At 28.8% G+C, this 9,166-nt stretch overlaps 1 protein-coding gene across 2 annotated transcripts in view; it reads left to right on the plus strand.

Moving 5' to 3' along the window:
- Positions 1 to 9,166, plus strand: part of LOC107454452 (cell adhesion molecule Dscam1) — a 104,179-nt gene that overhangs the window by 19,502 nt on the left and 75,511 nt on the right. The gene's annotated exons all lie outside the window — the stretch shown is intronic.

Consider the following 9,166-nt stretch of genomic DNA (forward strand, 5'->3'; position numbering starts at 1 on the left):
GATAATATCGTGATAATTATCGATAGCATAAAAAATCAAAAACATACTCAAACGAATTTCATACATAACTATAGATATTTTGTGAATTGTATCAATTTTATTTGGGTAATGAAGTTTTTGACTGTTAATATTTGGGTAACAAAAATATTATCCGTGATCTAAAAAGTACGGTCGCAATATTTTCTAAGAATAGAGTCTAAAGTTTCAGTTTTCGTAAAGTTTGCGTCGTTTCTCATATTTCTGGAACTTTATAACCAACCCAAAAAATATATTATTGCAGGCAATTATAAACCTCTTTAGTAAATAATGCCAAGAAACTACAGATTGACGATACTTCTTGAATGAAAAACTTCATCAACTTTAAAAATATGCAGATGGAAACGAAAATTGACACGTTTCAAGCTCTCAAAAATAGGCACTCATTCTCAAGACTTGACAAACATAAATGAGAAGAAATAAAAATGATTTAAATTATAAAACATAGCACCAACAATTATAAAACATAGCAACATAGCGCCAACGAAAAATTTGAAAATAAAGGTGAAAAATTAAATTGGAAAAACCGTAGTAGCCGAGAGTGAAATAAAGATAAGTACGAAAAAAGAACAAGAAAACCATTGTGTCCTAGAAGAGGCAAATCAGAATCCCCTCTCTTGCTGCTAACCGCAATTTTAATCCTTCTACAGTTGGTGCAGCTCCGGCGAAATTAACTAGATCTAAACGCCCATTTTCTTCTAATCCTTACATTAAACTTCACCTCCCCCCTTTGTTATAAAATTGCTAATTTTCTCTCCCGTTTAAGACACTTTAGCATCCCGTTTAAGACACTCTGTTAACTGTTGTGCTCAAATCTCCCGTTTAAGGCACTTCTGCTAACTGTTCTCTTATCTCCCGTTTAAGATACTTCTGTTAACTGTTGTTCTCTTCTCTTCCGTTTAAGACACTTCTGTTAACTGTTGTTATCTTCTCTCCCGTTTAAGACACTTCTGTTAAGAAAATTAAAGTTCTTAAAAGCCTATCAGTTTCTAAAATCGCTAGGACATTTACCACATACCTTCTCACATAGGACAAACCAGACGCGATTTTAAACCAACACGATAGATATATCCGTTAACAAGAATATTATAAATCTTAGTTGCTGCACATGGTTAGTATCTTAGGCATAAATTCATTCTCGACAGTGATAAAATTATCCCCCCTGCTTGATGCCCTTGAAATCTTTTTTCATTCATATGAATGTTGTTTTTCTTGTTAATGACATAGGTTCCTCACCATTTTCTCCATATCACATTGAAAATCATTTTACTCTGATTTACCCAACTATACTAAACGCACTTTCTCTTGATTCTTTCTTCATCTTTGTTTTTGTTTCAATCTAGGCTACTTCGGATTTTCTAGATTTGTTTCTTCCCCTTATTTTCGATTTTTTTTTCTTTTTGTAGGCTTACTTTACGCTTTATATTTCAAATCATTTTTGTTTCTTCTTATTCATGTCTGGTAAGTCGTAAGTATTGGGTGCCTATTTTTCAGCACTTGAGTATAATGGCTTTTTCTTCATATCATATTCTTGAATAGAATGAAGTTTTTAAAATCAAATAATTATAAAGCTCGTTAAAAAATAATTGCTAAAAAAACGTTTCGACAATTATTATTTTTCCGTTATTTTTCAGCTCAATAACAGACAAATTAAATTTTTGGTTTGAGATTTTTAATATTTTACTCTAGGTAATTTAAAATGGCAAAATCCAACATTTAAAAAAATCAGTTGAGCAGTTTCTGAGTAAAACACAATTAAGTAATTGGTGCTTTAAAATGCTTTAATTTTTATATTCTTCATGAGAAACGGAATCTTTGTTGATTATCTGATTTTTTTAATTTAGTACTGAATACTGATTATCTGATTTCCAGAAATTTAGAGAATATTTATGCTTCACACATCTTGTCATTGTGCGCAATAAGTGAGTGTAAATAAATACTTACTTTTCGCAAATGAATCTTACGGTTCAAAATAAATGTTATTTTCTACACCTAACAAAAGCTTTAAATAAAAGAAAAATATTACTTTGCTAAATAAAGCTACTTCCTGATAAAAATTATTTTTAACAGATAAATTGTTAAATGGACCATGCACATAAAACTTTTCTAAAAGAAGAGTTATTTTATCATATTCATGGACGCACTTAAATCAATTAACTAAGCAAATTTCCACAGCGATTGCGAATTTCTTTATATTTTGAGGAATATTCCTTGTAATTTTGAACCCAATCCAGAAGACAAGGAAACTCTTGGATCAAGTATTGGGAGAAATTAACCTTCGAGGAGGCTCTTTTGATGGAAGTAACCCGAATTTGCGTTACTTGGAGAGAAAAACCATGCCAACCTACCACTGTTAGTCTCACCGCAAGGGGACTCTAATATCCGATACGCCTTCCACTGAGGATACTTTACGTTAGCACTGTGGTCAGTGCGAGGTGATGGGGAATTCGTATCGACCAGCAATAGTTGGGATTCGAACTCGGTTGCCCTCATTGGGACACTTGTATATCCCCGATATCATGGTAATGGAAGAGGGTCATTTGTGATGGAGAAGGATCGAGTATGGAAGGTAGGGAAACCACGTAATCTTGAGATGTCTGTTGTATTTACATGGGGTATAGAAATATAAATTGCGCCCCTAGTGCAATGTATAAAAATTCCTAATCAGATTACAGTATAAACTACCGGAAATTTGGGGGCACCAGCCAACAAATCCATTTTTATCGTAAAAGATTTTATCATAATTTTTGCAGCAATAATTGTTTAATTTGAGTAATTCAGCGGTTTTACGGTAATTTTTAATTACGCGTATAACAGAGTTTTTGTTCTAGAAGAACATATTTCGGTAAAAATGGATTTTACGGTAAAAAAATACCGTTAGCTTAAGCGCTGGTACGTTTTTACCATAATTTGATCCGGTACTTACTTACAGTGTGCTCGATTAATATTATGAAGGTTCAACTTCTGCCTGCTTTTACATTGCTTGGTTTTACTTTTTAATTTTAATAGCTCTACGCTAGTATTAAGATAACGTATTGCATTACCTAATGCATTAAATTAAAAAGAAAAATCTGTTTACTAGGAAATTATGGATCGAGCTAAAAAATACATTTTATCTTAAAAATAAATTGTTAAATGAAGTGTATAGTTTTACTTTTTAAAAAAAGTTATTTTATTCATAATATGCATGAAAGCACTTAAGTCAATTAGCTTAAACAATTTTTTATGGCAGGATATAAAGATTAATTATACTGAATTTTTAAGTTCTTTAAGGAAAATGCTCTTTAGGTCAAAATGCTTTAGAATAATTCAAATTAATCAGAAAAAGATTTATAATCTCTTTTTGGAGAACACACTTAAGATTTTAAACTAATCACACCCTAAGGGAATTAAAGATTCTCATTAGAGGTAGAAAAGACTTCCAAACTATTAACATTTAACGAACTCTGAGCAAAAATACACTATGAATACATTTATAATGAATGTCTTACCTTTAATTTTAAAACAACTTAAAGGATTCAAACAAATAAAAATGATCTCTTATAAGCAGTTATTGGAGCTTTAAATTTTTGAATATTTTAAAATGTACTTTTGTATTTGTGCGTAATATTTTGCTACACACTTAAAAATGCCACAATATAAATTGAAATTTATGTTTCTCGGTTTGAAGAACATAGTAAAAAGTGAAACATTTCTTACTTTTAGAATGAATCTACTTGCCGTTAAAGGAATTTTCATTTTATTAAACTTTTAGTGGAATATAATGTGAGGAGAAACACAATAATTAACCTTCATTGCCTATTCGGTAAATAGATTTGTTTTCAGTGATTTGAAATTTTATTCAATGTACTTAAAAGCGCTCAGTGGTTTAAACAAAGATATCGAGAAACTATTGCGTTAAAATAGTAAAAGCTAATTTCTGAAATATAAAGTAAAGTTAACCTATTAAAACTTGTAAGAGGACAAATGAAAATGAGCTTATAATCTTATGAATTTAAAATTAGTCAACCTGGTAGTGTCATTAAGAAATTCATTTTATAAGTGCAACTGTTATTAAATCAAATCCTTTAGCAGTTAGCGAAATAAGTTCAATATACGTTTGCTGCACTCGTATTAGTACTTGTATGAATTTAAAATTTGATGACCTGGTAGTACATTTAAGAATGCATTTCGTAAGTGCAACCGTTATCGATACGAATCCTATAGCAGTTGGAGAAATGAGCTCAATATAAGTTGGCGGTAATTGTATTAGTTAAGTAGTAGCGTTAACTGAAGCAAAAAAAATGTTGCAGTGGTTATTTCGGCTAGGTAAAACAATCTTTTAATCAATTAATATATAATAAGTCTTGAATTAATGCTCGTATTAATCTGTAATTAATAAGTTTGAAACAGTGCCAATTTTAATTCGAATGAGACTCCCACAATGAGTTTCTCACTGCAAAAAATAATAATTCTGAAAAATAATTCTGAAAATTTTCTACAAAGTATTTCTGTTCTCTAAAACAACAGAAATTTACTGCTAAACTATATCGCAGTCTGTCAAAAAATTCATTCTTTCTGTTACCAAATAAAAACTGTAGCCATTAACACAAGATTGGGTAAAAATTTTTAAAGTGAAAACTTTGGTAATTTGATACGTTGAAAGTGATTACGACCAGCTTTATGGTAATCAATGAGGTGAGATAACTTCATTCCAGGAATTTCCCGGGTTCAAATTCCTTTTCGGAACGTCTAAACTTAATAATGAATGGAAAAGAAACATAAAAATCCAACGACAATTCTTTTAAACGTGATCGTTTTTGATACTTCAAAAATCATGAAGAATCAGACAAAAAATGAAATAATTAAAAAAGTAATCCTAATTTTAGAAATCTGTTTCACTCTTCAAATCAGAGGGTGTACAGCTAGTTTTGAATATGAAAAATTTTGGTATCAAACCAGCAGCGAATAATTTAATACATTGAAAGTGATGGCGAAAATAGATGTAATATATACTTATTGACGTAAAAGAAATAAGCCACGCAATAAAAATCAAATATAATTCAGAAATGAAGAGGAGTGTTTAGGAGAAGCATAGAAGATCGTCCCACAGTTATTAATACCAATGATGCTTAATTAATTTTGGCAATAATTTCTTACAAAAAGAAAACAAAGAAAAGCTAGGTGCTCAAGCGAAAAATAATAATGCTACGAATTCGTTTCGTTCGGGAGGAAAGCAAAATGTTTATATTTTTTAAAAATATTTTTGTTTCCAATGATGCTTAATTAATTTTGACAATAATTTCTTACAAAAAGAAAACAAAACAAATAAAAAGCTAGGTGCTTAAGCGAAAAATAATAATATGCTACGAATTTGTTTCGTTCGGGAGGAGCACAAAATGTTTATATATTTTAAAAATACTTTTGTTTCCTATGATGCGTAAATAATTTTGGTAATACACTGTAAAAAATATGAATCAAATAACGATAAAATTACCGGCATGCCGGATGCAAAAATTCTTTATTGTAAATTCTCTTTTCGCCGGAACATTTTACGGGAAAAAAAATCTCATATGCAGAAATTATACGGTAAGAATAACCATAAAATCCCTGAATCATTCTAATTAAATAAATATTATAGTTAATATTATGGTATAATATTCTACGGTAAATATGGATTTTAAGGATAATGCACCCAAAGCACCGGCATTATACCCTATACTTTATACCGGAATTTGATTCGAAAATCCCTTATACTGTAAGTTCTAATTGAAGTAAAAAAATGCAATAAAAAGTAAAGTTAAATGTGAAATGGTACTAATTCGATCAGGAGAATTGTATAAAGTTGCCATGCAATTATTGACGCTAATTATGCTTCACTGCGATTGCCTTGCATTTGGCCATCACAACAATCGAATAACAGCGAGGTAATATATTCACAAAGTCAACACAAATCTGTGCATGCACACACGATAAAGTAACTATCACAAGAACAAAAAAATAAACAAATATAAATAATAGATTAACTTATAGGAAAAGTAAATGATATAGGTCTAGATATTAATGAAACTAAAACGAAATTTCTGATTTTGTCAAAATCGGAAAGAAGTTAATCAAAAGATCCAAAATTTGATGATAAAATTTTTATCAATTATTTCTATTTATCCCGGTATTGAAATAAACAATAAATGTAAAATTCGTGGCAGCATAAATAAAAAAATAAAAAATGGAAGTAAAGCAGCATTTGTAAATAATATATTACTCAGAAGTGAATTAATTTAAGAAATATGTAAAGTGCGGAGATCTTTGACTCCAATGAAGAAAATAGTAACATGTATATCTATAAAGTGGGTTTTTTCTGACAAACATAAAAATATATTCCAAAATTTTGAACGGAGAGCAATTAGAGAAATTTGGAACAACGCATGGAGAAAAGGAAGCAATCATGAAATCGAAAAGTTAACTAAAGTGAAAAGCATCATTAAAATTTATGAAAACTTTGAGAATACAGTTAGATAGGCCAAACAGAAAACCTAAGAAAATCAAGAACGAAAAATTATATTATAATATGAAAAAAAGAAGACAACAGCTAAAATGGCTCTATCAGATAAAGAAGTTCTGAAAAAATTGAAAATAAAAACTGGAAAAAGAAATTTGGGGAAAGATTGACCCGAAACTTTGTTGTAGAGAAAGAAAAAAAGCCTGCAAAAGCCGCAGAGCTTTAAAAATAGAAAAATAATGTACTAATTGAAATAAAAAAATTAAGCCATGTACAAAAAAGCAAAATTAATTGACAACTGGACCGAATTCATTTCGGAGAAACGAAGAAGAAACCATGATTGATGCCAATAATGCTTGAATAATTTTGATATTCCGTACTAATTTAGATAAAATAGAATTTCTCTTAAAATGAGAAACAAATGGAGAAATTTTGCTTATTCATTTAAGATAAACGTTCTATACTATTATTGACGACAATAATGCTTAATTAATTTTGGTAAGATGAACTACTGGAATTATGGTGATTGGCACAATTTAAAAAGGCATCAACTGTTGTAGAATAGATACAAATAGTATATTTAGTACCTGCTAAAACTGCTTCAATAATGCGAAGATTTAATATAGATTTAGTAAAAAAAAAGTTTCTTATGGACCCTCGAAATAAAAATGAATCAAAGAAAGTTACTCGATTGTGGTAAATTTACTCTCGAATAGCACCCTTATTTCGTTAATCTTCACTTTGCTGAGATAGACTTCTAAAACCGTGTTTACTTTATCTAATTACGTAAAGCCACCAAAAGGGACAAAAAATAAGAATAAATGCATAAAGGAATTATTTTAACTTAATTAACTGCTTTGGTGTAAGTCTTTCAGTCTTGCGCATGATTTCGTTGAATTGTTTAGCACTGATTTATTGATAATTTACTTTTTCATCCCCCGAACGATAAACGAGAATTCAGCTAAAGCAAAAGGAAGTATGACAAATACTTGAGTATAAAACGTTTTTATTATATTGTATCGAATTTGACAAACAGGAAGCTATAACACTGTGGGCAATTTCGGGGGCTAAAGAACGATAACCGGCAAAAGTTTCATTTATTTATTTGTTTTTAAATCATCTTGTGTCTAATTTAAGATTTTTACTAAAGCAAGAATCCATCGTAAATTTTTATTATTAAGCGAAACTGACTGTTATTAACTGATCCTGCTATCTATTAAAAAAATTCCTACAATTAGGTTGATTCTAATGTCTGTCCTTTTTGTAGTATAAATGTTTATCTGATATATTTAAATTTTAAAAAGAGGAAGCACTTAATTATTTATTAGGACAACTTCAACTTCACGAACTAAAAATGAGTAAATGAAAAAATGCGTTGTTTCTATTGTTCGGTAGGTCATATTAGCGAAGCATTTTTTATTTTTCAAAGCATCAGAGAATGTAAATAAAAGCAAAACGTATATGGTATTTAATTATGTTCTTGTTTGCTAAACACTAGAAAGACTGAAATACCTATATTGCCCTAAAGCAGGTCAAATGACTGCATTGTAAAAGAATAACTAATGTATAAAGAAATTTGTTTAAAATTATTTTTTTATATTTTTGATATTATTTTCAGTTATATAACAAGTTATTAGTAAATATTGACGTTAAAAAAATTATATGTTGTACAAAAAGTTAAAAAATTCTAAGAAATTGTGTCATCATTGTTTTTCTAATTGAAATTATAAAAAGCAGTCAAAATGACTGCCTTGGGCAATCAAGTGTTAATTTCGCTCAGAAATTATTTCAAAATTTAATACTGAGAAGCTACTTGTTACCTGAGAAGCTACTAATTTAATACTGAGAAGCTTAATACTAAGAAGCTACTTGTACTAAAATTTTACATAAATAGGTCACACAACCAAAAGGAAAAGAAAACATTTAAAAACATATAGAATTTAGATAATAATAAAAATTGATAATAAACTTTTTGCAAAATTGAAAACTAAATTAATTTTTCAACTGATTTTTTAACCGATTAATTTAAAATGTTTTTTTTTTTGACCTTACATTACATGAAAATGCTTAGCAGGTGGACTAAAACGGAGAACTGAACATTTTTGAAAATATAAAAAAGAAATTCTGGTCATATTAATATTAGCAAAACATGTTAATACATATTGATATAACATATACATATAAATACATATTAACGAAACATAAAATTCTACTTCTTTTGTAATTAATTGTAGACCATTTCATTTTTAGCAGCTTTATATAACGTATAAGATTGTTAGAGTATTTTATTTTTAAAGCACATTTTTTATAACTGTATTTCAATGCATGAGTGTCATTGATGGACATTGTCTTTAAATGGTATAACTAAAATTATAATGGAATTTCTTAAAATTTGTTTTCAACTTTCAAAAACAATCGAATCAACATTTATTCATAGTACAGAATAAATTTGCTGCAATTTTAATGACATCTTAAATTGAGTCACCGTTTAAGTTGAACCATAGTATCAAGTTTATGAATAACGTCTCTGTAGTTAAAATATAGTTTAGGATCATTAATCATATGTATTTTCGCGAATATTAATTAACTTTCATAATGTTTTTTTTTCAAACTGAGCAGCAATATATATATATATATAAAGTTAAATGTGAA

This window comes from Parasteatoda tepidariorum, chromosome 8 (genome assembly GCF_043381705.1).
Source record: "Parasteatoda tepidariorum isolate YZ-2023 chromosome 8, CAS_Ptep_4.0, whole genome shotgun sequence".
In the NCBI taxonomy this organism is placed as follows: domain Eukaryota; kingdom Metazoa; phylum Arthropoda; class Arachnida; order Araneae; family Theridiidae; genus Parasteatoda; species Parasteatoda tepidariorum.